Source organism: Dermacentor andersoni, chromosome 5 (assembly GCF_023375885.2).
Source record: "Dermacentor andersoni chromosome 5, qqDerAnde1_hic_scaffold, whole genome shotgun sequence".
Lineage (NCBI taxonomy): Eukaryota > Metazoa > Arthropoda > Arachnida > Ixodida > Ixodidae > Dermacentor > Dermacentor andersoni.
The window spans coordinates 179,328,328-179,342,471 of record NC_092818.1 but is presented as its reverse complement, the minus strand read 5'-3'; the positions used below and the strand labels follow the sequence as shown (position 1 = coordinate 179,342,471).

Sequence of the window (14,144 nt, the reverse complement as noted above, 5' to 3'; positions counted from 1 at the left end):
TTTTGCAATCCTATACTCTGTTGCATCTTCTCTACCAGGCACTCGCTGTGGTTATGGTCCTGAGGGTTCGCTATTGCCAAAGGGGAGATAGACGACCGGATAACGCATTTATTCTAAAGCGTCCTCGTCAGGATAATACCGTAATTGCTTTAAGGTAGATAGAACAGTGTTGTGTTGTTGCGCAATGCATTTTAGAAGCACATAAGAACAATCGCTATTTCTTTTGTCTTCATACTGGCGCGTGCATGTCGGCTAGAAGGAGTACAAAGTCACGATTGTCACTGAGCTCAATTCTTTGGTTCTATAAATACGCAGATGCTTCGTATCTATGACTTCCTATGGCGGAAGGGGTTGTCAGCCATTGCCTCCAGTGTGGGCAGCTCACGCCAACGTTCTGAAAAGGCGGATGATAGGCGCCAATTGTTTCGAATGAGCAGTGACAGTTTCGCTTATGAACTTCCTCAATGTTTAATGACGTTTTGTTTAGCAGCGTGCTGTCACTACCGCGTTCTAAAAACATATCCACCACTTGGACGTCCTTGACCTTTACACAAAGCCGCCGAAGCTCGACAATGCTTCGACGCGTGACTAGATCTGATGTCCTATGAAACACCTCAGCGGGTCATCGAAACGTGTCCCACCTTCTACTCTGTGAACCAATTTCACAAGCCCCAAATCGCATTTGTGACAGTAAGAATGATGTCGCAATGGAGCCCCGCAAGCTTGGTATACAAAAAAAAACAAAAATACTGACGCAGAACAGCCGCCACAGTGTGGCTATATTGAAGAGATGGAAGATTACATGTTCCCTATTGATTGAAGGTCCCCATCTTGCACACGCTGAGGTACACGGACTGGAGGCGAAAGCTACGCGTATGTACCTGCGACATTTAAAATAAAATATATGGTCAACAATCCCAATGTTGAAAACTTTCAAACCCGCACGGGGTCATGTGAGGCAAATATCGCTAGCTGATTAATATGTGCCTTGGAACAGAAGTGAGACTGCGCAGTTGGAAGCTTTCGTTAGAAATTACTCGCCAATGCAATGCGGAGCCAGCTTTGTCAAAGGCCTCGAGTTAGAAGATGTGGGCACAACCTAGATGCTACAGGTTTAGAATGTGGTCACAGCATATACGTGCAGTATAAATCGATTGACCACAACGCCAAGGCGTTTTCTTTCTATAGGTTGTGCTGAAAGCTACGTGGCGCTTTCTGTAGTCGCGCATACGAACACTTTATGAGTATCAGTAACCATATTGATAAACATGTGTCGCCGTTCACTAACAAGTAGTGCATGAGGAAGCGTTCAAGGCGTTGAAATTAGCCCGTGCTTAACTTTCAAATTAACAGCAATTATTAAAAGTAGCCCATCTTTACTGCCAGTGACAAGCTTCTGGGACGCCTATTCGGCATGATATATATATATATATATATATATATATATATATATATATATATATATATATATATATGAATTTAAAGAATAGAGAGACTAGATTCCTCCTTAGCTCTGCGTTGCCCAACGTATCATATTTCGCTACGCTGAGTTTGATATCGCAACATTCTGATTTGAACACGGGAAATTTAGTGCACTGCCTGTAGCATCGTCTTTTAAACTAGGTAACTGGTCTTGAGCGGTGAATTGTTCAGCAAACCAATTTCTAAATATTAACCAAAACTTAATATTTATTGCGATAGCAATTATGTGGACACCACAGGAATATTTCCGTCATCACCGTCGCCGGGATGCCCCGTAGAAGTCTTAGTGCGATAACATTGTGGCCGCACGCCATATGCTGTGTGTGGGAGTGAAAGCGTGCGAGGGTGAGCCTATCAGATGGTGGCTCCATCTCGCGCGCGCAAGGGAGGAAGGTGGAGAGGAAGCGCACCGTCTCCCATCGCGCGCAAGGCACCAGGTGCGGGGGGGGGGGGGGGGGAAGGGGGGCTCGACTCTGCGCCGGCTGCTTATCTCGCGGGTGAGCGTGGCCGCGTTGACCGTATATTGAAAGCCATTTGTAATGAGTAGAGTCTAGGCGCGCGGAGGAGTGATAGCTCCGCGTGCGCTGCGTTCTCGCCAGACAGTTAATTGGCATCGATGCTAGAGGCTGCACGAAGGTCAACTCGCTGGCTGCTGCTGGCACTCTTACTAAGGCCAGCGTTTTGACAGGGAATGTCCGCGGTGATCGAGATGTGTTCATGTTTGCCTGTGTGTGCGCGACACCATGCTTGTTCATTTGGTAACAGAATGTTTACAAGTTTAAACTGCCGAGAAAACTATTATCCTTACTTCGTACAGCTGTCTAATAATTTGCTGTCGCAATCGATGCTTCGCCTGTCGGGCGAAATTGCGACTGCTCTTTTGTTACTGCGATAACGTTTCATTTATTTCTTCAACAAATGTACGCTGCATCGACAGAAATAAAGTGAGCAACTTCTTATTTACATTCACATGGAAATGTGCTCAGGATATGGTTAAAGCCGGGGAGGTTACCTGTTCCTGCATTAAAATTTTTGACATGTCGCATGAGAGGAAATATTCTGGACATGCCACGATATTACCGAAATAGCGGCCTGTTGCTATAACCTGCCAAGATCACCACGACTAGAAATTCAAAACGAGAACTATACAGCAAACAGCTGTGAGTGAAGTTCAATACTTTACACATTTGAAGGACTCGTCGCTTGGAGTTAGATGTAGTGTTCTCTTTTATAAAAGTGCAATAAGTGCAATACGTGAACCATGCTTAAGCGGAACTCCTACTGAGCTTCGAAGTTCTGGAGAGGTCTTGCGGTTCTCGCTCATCTCGCACGTAGCAGGAGACATATACCAGTCTTATATCACTAGAAAAGAAAAAAGTCGCAGTTTAGCACAAAGGCGAAGCACTGATTTCGATAGCGAATTATTATACAAGTATAGGAAGTAACGTTAATAGTATATCAGCTGCATAGACTGCTGAAAACATTCGCTTACTAACTAATTAATGAGCATGGTGCCACACGCGCACGAACGTGAACACATCTCACTCGATGATGGCGGACACTCGCTGTCAGAACGTTGGTGTAATGAAGAGCGGCAGCAGCGACGAGCGAATTCACCTTCGTGGCTTCCTCTTGCTTCAACGCGAACCAATCGCGCGAGAACACAGCTTACACGAAGCCTTCAGCTATTTCGGGTCGGCTAGCCTTCGAACCCAGCGCAGAATATCGTCAAAACAGGACGCGCACGGCCGCGATCAGCAGCGCAATGCATAACCAGAGACAGAGTAGAAGCCGAGACGCACTTTGCCCGCTCCCCGTAATCTTGCGCACACCAAAATTCGGCGCTCACCTTCCGCCGTTACGAGTGCCAGAACACGATGCCGCACCAAGCTTTCTCGGTTCACCATCACGTGTTTTTCCTCGAACCTACAGCATACAGCGTGCAGCAGCGATGTTATCGCGCTTGGACTTTATACGGAAACTCACGGGGACGGTGACGCGGACGGTGGAAATTCGCCTGGAGTGTCCATAGAATTGGCAGTAAAAAAAGTTGTTTGCTTCAGTGGTCACCGGTATAATCAAGCGTAAGACACTCTACCCGTTCCGAAATCGACACTCTTCAAATCAAGACGCAATAGCTTTCTTTCTTTGCTAACATGCTCTATACTGTGATCGTAAGTGACACATTAACGAGTACTTCATGGTAATCTGCTGCCACGATCAACAAGATGAATGCACGCAGCTGCGGTGCCCACTTCATACCATCTCGCGCCATCTTGGGCAAACTTGCATACACGCGATCTGCAAGAGCACACTGGGGGAAAAAGAAGAAATGATTCATTCACAGGCGACAGATAGTTGATCCTGCTTTTCGGATACCCCATGTGTAAATATTGTTTTGTCAATTTTTTGTTTGTCCGTTTGTTTTATTAAAGGGCCCCTCGAACACTTTTCTAGTCACCATTTCTCGGTTGCGGGTTGCGTAGGTTGACGGCTAGAGAGATAAATGCAACAAGAATGGCAGCGATAAGGGTGCGCAGTTAGAAGTTATTCAACCGATAAATTTAAAAACATCAGAAAAACATATGCATACCCTCAACTCAAATTTTGCTTGGTCTTCTGTCCCCATTTTTCTCACCCACAGACGTAGCCACTCACTGCCAATCGTAAGAGGCCGAAGTGCGTACCTAGCGAAAGTAAGCCTTCCATGCTTGCGTACATGTTCTATGTTTACGGATTCCGGTTACTCCTGTGTGAGGTCGACGCTGGTCGAGCAACCTGGGACACCAAAACAACTCTTTTCTTTACTGACGGTTCAGCTTTAGTTCAAGGCAGCACCGTGAACAATGAAAAGGGTGCGTCAACAACGATGCACCGAGGTGAGCAACCTGCACCACCAACATAACGAGAACAACGTGCAAAACGAGACAGCGGGACGCCAAGTCTGCCCACGAGTGCACAATAGTGAGAAGAGAAGCTTCTGTGCTCAGAGGCCAGAGGTAAGCACCATACCAGAAGCGAAAGAACAGCCAGCGCCCCTACATATTGTGGTTTGAGTTATTTTTTTTTACCGCTGTGTCTGTTTGCGTCAATATAAAGATTAAAGCCGATAAAAAGGAAAGCGATTCCTAATTACTTAATTTAGTTTTTGACCAATCACGGAGCAGCGAGTTGTGACCTCCATGAATGTTCTGGCGAGCGCCACTGGGCGATGATGCGATCAGCAGCGATGTGGTCATTTGTTTGCGTGATTAAAATACTAAATATTCCGATATCGCTGCTTTGACCTACGCTAGAAGCATCTCCAACCGTCAATTTACGCAACCTGCAACAGAAAGATGGTGCCTTGAAATGTGTTCGAGGGCCCCTTCAGTGAAGTTGAAATTTGTAATAACTATAGTGATGTATTTTTCTGTCGCTACGAAATCTATCTACCACAACGCTAGTCACACATCCATCAATATTCATGTCGGTGTTTAATCTCTTGATTAAAAAGGAGCTTTATATTGGCACTGTCAACATTTTTTTCAATTTCTGAAGGACCATCTCCACAGTGGTCATCTACACCCCTGAGAGAACAGAGCAAATGTGTACAAAAATAAGATTATTGTACATCAGTTTGTTTTTATCTTTGCGCTGAACTAAAAATTGTGCCAGCAATATTCCCCAACACAGAAAGAGGACGCACCGGGAACGAAATCAAAGGCAAGTATGTTAAACCCACTGAAAAAAAAAAATACACTAGTTGAGGCCGGGTTCATTACCCGTTCGCGCTTAAGTCTTTGGGCTTTTGACGTGGGCTTAAAAACGTCATTAGCTATAACAAAATCAGTGCCAGAAACATATTGCTTAAGAGCTCACCACGTCAAAGCAAATTTCTCGAATTACTTTATTTCTGAACCCTCTTTACATTTCCCTTACTCAGTGAAGGGCTATACACGAATAGTCACTGCAAGCATTGCGCTCGACAGCTTTCTTGAACCACACGTACGGTCGCTAACTTTCGCTAACCGGATAGCTCAGAATGACTGTGTCAGCATGGGTACTCCTCGTGTTGGTCAGAGCGAAGCTTTAAGGCTTCCACAGTAATTTAGCGTCCGCCTAAACGCCCAGCAGGAAAGCCATCCTGTCGTCTGAGGTAAACTTTGGCAGTGATGGCATCTGCATAACTTCCTGTGTTTCCGGCGTCCCAGCATCCTACGCGCCAGTATTCAATTTTGCGAGAGAGCCCTAGCCAGCTCCACCCTCGCAAGACAGCGCTAGCTGGCAGCGAGGGCCGTCGACGCTAGGAAATCCTGTGGCTCCCTTGAAAGGGGAGACACAACACTTTAAGAAACTCTGCATAAAGTTGTTTATTAGTGGCACGAGCATCGAGTGACACTTTTGCTTCTTGCGCCGCACTTATGGTTCACCTTCTGAAGCGACCGGGGACGATATTCAACATAAACCAGAAATAAATAGAAAAAATATAGTACAGTGCAAAATTCATGGATTTCATTATAGATATGATATCTGAGCATAGGTTTAGGTGACTAAAGTTGATTTGCTGAACTGTCTAAAATAATCAGAATTAGAAATTACTGAGACGATCGGGTACGAAATTCAAAATGAATAAGAAGGAAATAGAAAAATTACAGTACAATATTCATGGGTTTCATTACAGATATGATATCATAGTATAGGTTTAGTTACAAGCTGAGTTGCTGAAGTGGCTTGAATAATAAGAATTAATTAGAAATCAGTGAGACGACCGGGGACAAAACTCTAAATAAATCAGAAAAAAAAGAAAAGGAATAGTACAGTAGAAAATTGATAGGTTTCATTAGAAATATGATATCACAGCATAAGTTTAGTTAATAATAGAGTTACTGAAGTTTCAAGAATCAGGAGTAATTAGAAGTAATTAAAAATCACTGATTACCGCACACTAAAGCGCAGAATAGTACACTTTACAGACCCAGCCATGTGAGCACGACTTCGACGAAATTTCGGTAAATCCGGAAGTACAAAGCGGCAGTAATGACCTCACTAATGAAGTCACACACAAGAGTGTGGCATGATATTTAACCGGCTAATTAATGAAAAAGATTTGCTTCCGAGTTTGCTTCGTGGGTTGCGTTCGGTTTTAGTTAACCTAAAGAACACCAACGCCGACGTGCGAGTGCCACAAAGAGAGACCTAAGTCAAAGATAAGGATCGCCTACCATACTGTCTCTCTCTCTCTCCGTCAGGCGTCCGTCATCTACCCATTGTTTCAACACATTGCCTTCGCGGCTCTGTAGTTCAAGGGTTGTGTTCCTGAGCACGAAGTAGCTATTCTTGACATCCGAAGAACCCACGTTGAGATCTGGACTGAGGGCAACAGCTCTGCCGGCTCAAATTTACAGCGCATATTGAAATTGCTGGCCTTAAAATTTAATCGGAAGTGCTTGCTTTCGGATGGGAAAATAATATATTTATCTATCACTTAGTCATTGCCCTAGCACTCTGCTGACTTCGCTCGTAACTGTCAGGTCTTGAGCGTTTTATGCCTGTAAGGCATACGTTAACAGGTGTAGGAGGTCCGTAAGTTTTTCCGAAGCACTACCTCACTAGTACTGTGCCGGGCTCCAAATACCAACTACGGTGAGGCTATGCATACTACGGTAAGGTATATTTGCAGCTTCGTGTACTGCTACGGCTGCTTTCACCCTCCGTCTATATGGAGTCGTCCATTTCACCACATGCAGACTTATTCCCTTTACTCATTTTCTAACAGCTAGCTTCGTTGTTATCGATCCCACGCATATTTCTCCTTCTCTAGACGGGGTAAGAAAAACCTTCGACGGATAAAGGCTGCTTTTAGCAACGTTTCAAGCTTGAAAATATTCATATTTATTGACATGACGTTGCACAGGGCAAACTGTTACAAAAATAGACTCCGAGAGTAAGTTGTTTCCATAGCTCTATACGCTTTAAAAGCACCATTCAGTATTGGCTTCCCAGGGTGAAGCTCCCAAAATAAGTGTGCACGTCTTTAAAGACCTGCGCGCTTATTTTTCGCAGCTTCACGCATCTGTGAACTAGCGTGGAGCACTTCTATGGAGCTGCACATCGGAGGAGGGCAAAGCGCGTCTCAAGTGTCACTAGTAAATCAATAGGGCCATCTCTTCTGCCGACCATGTATTCTGCCTATGCGCGTTCACATGAGAAATTATTTACTGGCAAATGCAACGCGCCTCCTTTCCCCTCGCGCGATTGCGAAGCCACCTCTGAAGGGGCCGCAAACTCTAACGTCGTTACAACCCAAAATGTAGCGTCGACTAATGTGCCTACTACACAGTCAACGTTAATCACTTGCTAAAGCACCGAGTACCGGCGTGAAACTTATATTATGGGTACTGTTTGTGTCACTAATGACGGCGCTTATAGAAATCAAGCTTGGCTATACATCTAAGAACGTGTACTGCTATGCACTGAGGGCCTGGCAGTATGATAAATGCTGCCCGCATCGATGGTTTTAAAGTATTTATTGAACTAAACTTTCGGTAGCGTGACATTCGTGGCTGTTCGCTGTGACGCTGCAGCGTTTCCGAACAACGTGCTTGACGGATGCTCTCAAATTAGCATGTCGTAAATTATCAGGAAGCTAAGAGCCATGCACGCGTTCGTCGGCTCGCATTACCAGCTACTCGTATTTAATTGCTTCCTCCTCAATATTTAACAGTCGGAAGCACCTATGTGCATGACGTGTGCATCACCTGACGTCTCCACTCATCTGGCGTTTGCACTGTGCATGACTCGTGCCTTGAGCCGCACGACGTTCTCTTCTGCAGAATAGCGTTTGCCTGAGCTCGTTGGTTGCACATCGCACAATTTGTTTCCCGCAGGACGAACTGGCACGGACAGAAAGGGACGACGGCACATGTTGGACTTGCAATTGAATGTTTAATATTCGTTTCCCACACTTTTTATAGCACGAGACACCCAATGCTTTTTCCCTCTTTGTTTTGTTTTTCTTTCCTTGTTTTATTTTTACTTTTATTTTTATTTTCATGCCGATTATCCGTCTCCTAGGGTGAAAGATCGGTTTTGCGCCAATTGCCATTTTCTTTTTCTGTTAGTAGTGTCGATGGTGACCTGATGCATGATTGCGCGCTTCTGTCAATGACCATAGCTTCTAAAATTTCGCGTATCAGGTTGTGTTTACCTGTCTTTACTCTTATCCGTGCCCCGGCAAGCATTGCACCCATTCTTTGCACCCACGGGGGGCACCTGTTGTCTTAGGAAAATGATTCCTGGACGACACGTTGGAAATGTCAGCAAGCTTGTCTACGTTTTCGTGTCCTATTTACGTATTTTATTTATTTATTTACAATATGGCCAGTCTCACATCAAAACCATAGCTGGTTGGCATATGATTACACATACAATGCATGTTTTATATACCGAACGGTAAAAATATCCAAACATGTAAATGGAAATACGTAAAACAGGTTCGATACGCAATTTAGCAACAATAATACTACGCATAACAAGAGCAAGTCACATAAATAATACACTTCAGGTTACAAGTACGTAAAGATTATTACAATGCTATAAAAACAAAGAAAGAAACAAAGGAGGTAAATGTTTAGCTATAGTTCAGAAAAATGGGAGTTCTTACGATTATATGTGCATAACAACTATTTCTTTCTAACTACTTATTTCATCTTCCAATAACTTAACAAAATCATACGGTGATACTGTGCTTGTTATAGATGCATCTAGGTTATTCCACTCGCAAAGAACCCGGGGAAAAAAGGAAAAGTGAAAGGTATCGTTATTAAAAAGGAACTCGTTTAGTGTATACGGATGATTATGTCGAAGTATGCGGGATTTAGAAAAGCAAACATATGCAGAAGCATCTATTTTTAGTCGGTTGCGTAGTATTTGATGCAGAAATTCTAGACGAGCTCGTTTTGCTCGAACAGCCAAAGTTGCAAGCCCTGACTCTGCCAGGAGAAGAGTAGGTGAATCACTGCGCCGGTATTTTCGGTGGATAAACCCAATCGCCTTTCTCTGGATGCTTTCCAGTTTAGAAATGTTAGTTTTAGTGTATGGTAACCATATAACGTTAGCGTGCTCAAGGACAGGTCTCACAAATGTAATGTAAGTGAAATGTCTGACGTTGGTTGCTGCCAACCGCAGGCATCTTTTCAGAAAAAAGAGTTTTCGTAATGGACCAGAAGTAACGTTGTTAATATGTGATGTCCAGTGAAGGTCGGACGCTATTGTTAAACCAAGATACTTATGCTGTTAAACACTAGTTACGAGTCTGCCGTTAAGTGTGTAGTGGAAAAGCAATGGGTGCTTTTTTCTCGTTACTGTCATACAAACTGTTTTGTTTGTGTTAGGTGATTTGCCAGTTATCACACCATTCGGTTATTTTTGCTAGTGTATTATTGAGCAGAACTTGATCCTCGTTATTAGGTATTTCTCTGTATATTATGCAGTCGTCTGTAAAGAGTTTAATTTAACACTCAATGCTCTTGTATGTATAGTCTGTCTCCGCCTTTCGCACTTCAAATGAACTATAAAACAGCTAGTGCCGTTACCACGCTAACATTTCCCACTTTAAATAAGTAAACGATTCTTTTTTCCCGTGGTACTCTATTATGTACATTTGCAGACCAGTACTAGCCTTGACACCTTAATGCAGAGCCAAAAAGGGGGGGGGAGGGGGAAAGGCGTCAGTTTGCAATCTGCTACGGCGAGAACTGCAAATTGCCTGGGACTGCTGGAGTAAGGTGAAAGTGTACTTTTCTCTTACTTACTTTTGCAATTAAAACAAGAAAAAAACGCGATGCGTTTCGTCATTAATAACTGCAAGTTTATTTTAAGGACGTTACCTCCTTTTACCGTTGCTGTATCCAGAGCAGTTATTTACTGTTATCACAACGTGTGACAATTTATTTTAATGTTATATTGAAGACACGGCGCGAGAGAAAAGGAACGGGTAGAACAGCTCAAGAGATTGCTCCTAGAAGGTTGATACTGGACGCGTCACTTCAGGGTGTACTACGGCTGCTTCTCCCATCACGAGTTTTGGTCGTTCTACGAGAATCTCCGTAAGCGCGCTAGTTTATGTCGACATGGCAAATGTGGGTTTCATCTGTGTCTTAAATTCATCGTACGCGGGACATAATCAACCTGTTTGCATTATAAATAAGGTTGCAAACATACGGCAGTCATCATCATGATTTTTTATACGCACACTTACACTATATGATGAAGCATCACCCGCCAGCGCACCTAAAAGTGCATCGAAGAGATGGAGTGCACCGCTAGTTATCTAAGGCGATTTACGAATAAAACTGTAGTAACACTTGTCTCAATCACAGACGTCACTCCTGATACGGTGCGTATGTTAAAGACAGGTTGCCATTTTATTCTATTATGTGCCTTTCTTTACTCGTGTGCAGAACTTTGCAAATGTTCGTCTCAGTGCCTTTCAAGTGTTTCTCGTGCTTTGAGTTTGACTTGCCTTGCGAAGAGAAGGAGCCGGCACTAAAAAGGGCACCAACCTCTCCTTTAATTTCATAGCATTAAAAAAAAAGAGGGGGACATGTACCCACCACAAGCTAAAAAATAAAGAAAGGACAGGACTGAACATTGCTCGTATTTGGCATTATACTGCTTAAGTGCAATAACGGGTAATGTACTGCACTGGTTCAAGGGTGCTGTTTCCGTGACTCGGATAGTGTCGTCGTACTTTTTTTTTCCTTTAAGTGTACGAAGAAAGCGTCAAAAAACAACATTCTTTTATATTCAACTGTGGGCATCGATTATTATGAGCAATAGCACTAATGAATATTCTCTGCGTGTCTCCGACACTCTCATCCAAGTCCGGGACTAATGTTACGCTTCCCCCCCCTCCCCCAAAACCGGTACGCCTTCACTATATCTCTAACATATATAAATGCAAAATAATCATTTAAAAATATACGTGAAGTACACGTTAAAAAAATTCACGCAGACACTTGTCTGATCGTTGTCTAAGTATGCGTGAGTATTCTGCCATTTGCTCATCGCTGCGCAGCCAGGTCATTATCGATGTTATGGAACTTGATCCTACCGGTATAAACCCTTATCAACCCTCATTTGTCCTTCGCTTATCATATTCGATAGCAAACATAATAAGGCAGGTTTAATTAAGGTAGAGTTTATTACGGCCCTCGAACCCACGACCATCGGTGTTAACTAGAGTGGATTTAATTAGACAAAATTAGTTAATATAGAGTTAATTAAGGAACTCGAACCCTCGACTATTGGTGGGAGTCGAGCCCATGACTTTTGTTGTTAATTAAGGTTTATTAGGGTTAATTTAGCGAAGCAGTTGCAAAACCACCAGTACATTTGCTGAGGGGGGTATACAATGCTTTATTAATGGTTCGGATGCGTGTTTTCAGCTTGTTCTTTATTGAAATGTATCCTGTTCTGTGTGTGTATGAGTTATTTCAATGAATGTATTCACTGTTCGCTTCATTTTGCTGAGCGCTTGTAGCCTCTGCCCCACGTGGGTATGAGCAATGGTACTTTTTGCTCGCTTTCTCTCTCTCTCTTTCACCCCGCATTCCCCTGCTCACGTGTAGGGCAGCAAACTGGACGCAGTCTGGTTAACCTCCCTGCCTTTCCTTCTTCCCTTCTCTGTCTCCCTCTCTCTCTCTCTCTTTGCTCGCTTAAGGGGGTATGAGCCATTCATTGTCTTACGTGACGGACAAATTTCTAGTTGGCTAGGCATAGAAATGCTTACGCATTTAAAACCACAAAGCTTGAAGGCCGTGCACGCCGCCTGGAAAGAACGTTACGGCCAAGTCAGCGCTATCGCTTTCGCGAAGCCTCAGGTTGAATTGAGTGAAATAATTGAATATGAGTGAAATAGATGAAATAAGGCAAAGTTTCATATAGCTGACAGCAAATACCCTTCAGATGATAGAAGTCGCGATAAATATTATTTTTCTTTTGAATTACCAACCCGGTCCGGAATTAAGAGTTTCAGAGTAGTCGTAACATAAGGAAGTACGTAGACTACCTTTTTTATAAGCCAAAATGTGTGTGTTAATTCGTTTGTTTGTTTTCGTTTTCTTGTCCTTTCTTCTAGCTCATACGGTATTTAAAAATTCTTAGAACCATTTGCGCCTAATGGTACACGCGAGAACCGGTGCCCTAACCGTAATATTGGATGAGGAAGAGAGAGCTGACTAAGGAGAGAAAGTATTTATTAAAAACAGCCTTGGCAAATAGGATGCATAGTCCTCTAGCCCATTCGCAGAAAACTCGTCGGTTACGTTTCGGCGATTGTTAGCCCATCAGTCGTCATAGTTATTGAAGGAATAACAAAAGAAAACGGTTTTCTGGTTCCAGAAAATACTTCCTCAGCTTTATGCTCACCGCCTTATGCGTCTCGCTTCCTCAGCCTCGTCTCACGAGCTATAACTCCTGCAGAGAGCGACATGCGCTGCCACAAGAGCTGGTAACAGCTGGCCTTTCTTTCCTTATAAGTAAGTGCGACGCTCTCACCTCCGTAGCCTGAGGCAAATGGAACTGTCACACACGACACCCGACGTCCGTCGCCACCAAGCGCGTGCATAACTACGTAGAAAAAAAGCAGGGGTTCCAAAAAATAATAATACTACGAGTAACGCTTGCGTTCTCTTGCGTTGCTTCTTTTATCCCGTGCTTCTGCTCCCTAGAAAGAGCCAACACATGCCGCTAGCTCGCACGGCTTCAGGGAGCGAGTCGACGCCGTGAACTCGGGCAATGTTCGGCCCACGGAGGACGTTAGCGCAGTTTGTGACGTCACGAAGAAAAAGATCGTTCGTAATATGCAGTAGTGAAAAGTCATCGGCATCGACGCGGCATTATTGCTCGTCGAGACAACAGTGACACGCGATGAGCCTGTGACTCGCTTGTTGTGAACTGTGCCAAATCAGTCGCGAAATGTGTGACAGTGAAAAGTGAAGTAGTGGTGGTTGCTCGGCCGAGGATTATTCCAAAGACTCCTATAGCAGCGGTAAGTCCTTGAGAAAGAGGGCGTTAAAAGTGGGTTCACTTCGCACAGAGGCTGTTCAGCGAATGTTGTCGCAACGAAAGAGTTCTGCCCTGCAGCATAATTGCTTTTAAGTGCATGCTGCCGCTTATACCACTAATATGATTGAAAGAAACGTTTCCTCTACTGTACACTATAGGCGAGAACAGCATAAACGTGCTTATTAGCATATACCTGCAGAATACGCGGATGCTCACTCACCAATATTTTTGTAGGCTATGTAGTAACTCATACTGCTGTGCCCTCACTCTATTTCCTACTCATGCTTACCAACAGTAACTTATTAGTTGCATACATCATAGCGTCGCGCGTTATGCTCGGTTATTTATATTCACTCTCTTAAAGCCCCGTATTTCAATTAACCAAGGAAACAAACGCGCAATAAAATTTCCTCAAAGAAATTGCGCGGAGTAATCGGCTTTAGAACAATCAGGATCTCTTATGATGCTTGATTGTGTGCGGGCATGAACATCTCCCTCCATTATTATTTCTGTGTATACCGCTTGCTTTGTGCTTTGCTTGTGCAAATGAGACGTCCAGCCATGGTGGAGAAAATACGCAAGTCTCACGTGACGTCGCTTGCAGGTGGTGA

At 43.8% G+C, this 14,144-nt stretch overlaps 2 protein-coding genes across 2 annotated transcripts in view; one reads left to right on the top strand and one right to left on the bottom strand.

Annotated features, from left to right (window-relative positions):
- LOC126531680 (uncharacterized) overlaps positions 1-14,144 on the bottom strand; it is an 83,611-nt gene that overhangs the window by 23,155 nt on the left and 46,312 nt on the right. The window lies entirely within an intron of this gene.
- The window catches only part of LOC126531679 (galactosylgalactosylxylosylprotein 3-beta-glucuronosyltransferase S-like), a 175,896-nt gene continuing 174,969 nt past the window's right edge, over positions 13,218-14,144 (top strand). The window contains exon 1 of the mRNA XM_055071375.1: positions 13,218-13,516. The gene's annotated coding sequence lies outside the window, so the exon portion shown is untranslated. The remainder of the gene's footprint in view (positions 13,517-14,144) is intronic.